Below are 1,732 nucleotides of genomic sequence, written 5' to 3' on the forward strand. Positions count from 1 at the left end.
TTTCCCTTCCTCCACTTCTACAATTCTTACTAAATCTCATTATTTCCTTTCACTTATCTGATTCCCCATTCCTATACACTCTTCAGCTTTAAAAATAAATGTTTTTTCTGCTTTACTGATCAGAGATAAGTGAAGAGGGATGACAGGTCCTTAGCCTGTTTTGAAGATGTGACATCATGATTAGCGCAACTTAGCCAGCTGAGCAGCTAGGAGCCCTGATTAAACCCTCATTATTTTTTCATTTAAATGTAAATTAATCACAAAAAGGAGATTGTGATAAGGAGAAGCAGATGTGTTCTAGGAGGATTTTTAAGCTTCAAGACAAATGGGATGTGGATTCTCTGATCAACACCTAAGATACATGAATATACTGCAGAACAGTCTCAAAGTCATCGACAGCAGGTCCTCATTCAATACCCAGGTAATGGACTCAGCTTGAGACCGGATCTGGGTTAAACATACAGTTTGTGAAACACGACGCAGCCGCATCCACCGGAAATGAGTAAGAACTGGCCTTCAGTTAGGGTCTCAAATTAGGTGTATATGGATGTAATGGTTAAGGTGAAGCTGAGCCTAAAGAGAATGAATGTAGTTCAATCCAATGCCCTATTAAACTGCAGTGTGCCTGTGTGATGTGTACCCACATCAGTAACTACACAGCCCACAGTCCAAATTAAACTTCTTCCCCATGAGAGAAATGTAGATGCACTGTTATTAATATTTCCCTTGTCATGAGCTATTTACATTGATGACAAACTTTAGATACCGTATATTCAGAAGACTTCACATCAGTTGACTCAACATACTGTAGGAAATAAATCCCTGGTTTCACAATTGTGTGTTAACAGCGACTTAAGACAGCAAGTACAGAGACTTAGTAGAGCAAGATCAACAAAACAAAGCACAATCACTACGTTTGACTATCTACTGCAGCAACAAGATGCACAATTTATTTTAGAGATGGTATTTTAGGCAGAGAGTGAGCTTTACACTGAAAAAAAAGATTTGTTGGATTTACTTGATTGTAATGTGTACATCAGTCCCACACAATGATAACGTGTAAAACCAACATAATTTTCTTTAGGGGTTAACTTGTTTGAATTATGTTAACAGAGGAAATATGAATGAATTGCGTTGCATATACTAGCATAATTTGTGTAAATCCAAAGACCCGGTGAGTCCTTTTTTTCAGTGTACAGAGGAGAGTTCATCTCTGCAGAACAGCATCAGCGAATTCATGTGAATTCAAATAGACAAGGCTGTGCATACCCTCCCCCCGCTTCCCCTGCCGTGTACTTTAACCTCATTTAGACCGGGATTGAGACGAAACAGCGTTCTGACAAAACAAACTGATCTGAACCCATCTCATGATCTTCAGTACATTTCACATTTCCTCTTCGGCTCCCACTCTGATCGTTTCATTCACTGTCAACTTGCTAATGATGCCTCCAAATAGTCCCGACGGCAGCGGTTAAACAGCCAAGCACTAAGACCCTGAAGAGGTCCTGGCTAACACTGTTGACACAACACTACTGCTGCTGCCCTCTGCACACGCGTGCACACACACACACACACAGAGCCGTGATCCCATTTTGTGCTGTGTTCAATTTTTGCATGATACAAGAACACCTGTGAATGGCCAGAGACACTAAATGTCTGCTTTACCATCTGGCTGTGTATTTGTGTGTGTGTGTGTTTCTGTGCTTGTTTAACTAGCATGACCTGAGCATGC

General features: G+C 40.7%; 1 protein-coding gene across 2 annotated transcripts in view; it reads right to left on the reverse strand.

Moving 5' to 3' along the window:
• Positions 1–1,732, reverse strand: part of LOC109961757 (discs large homolog 1-like protein) — a 79,350-nt gene that overhangs the window by 62,875 nt on the left and 14,743 nt on the right. The gene's annotated exons all lie outside the window — the stretch shown is intronic.

Source organism: Monopterus albus, unplaced genomic scaffold (assembly GCF_001952655.1).
Source record: "Monopterus albus unplaced genomic scaffold, M_albus_1.0 scaffold58.1, whole genome shotgun sequence".
NCBI classification, from domain to species: domain Eukaryota; kingdom Metazoa; phylum Chordata; class Actinopteri; order Synbranchiformes; family Synbranchidae; genus Monopterus; species Monopterus albus.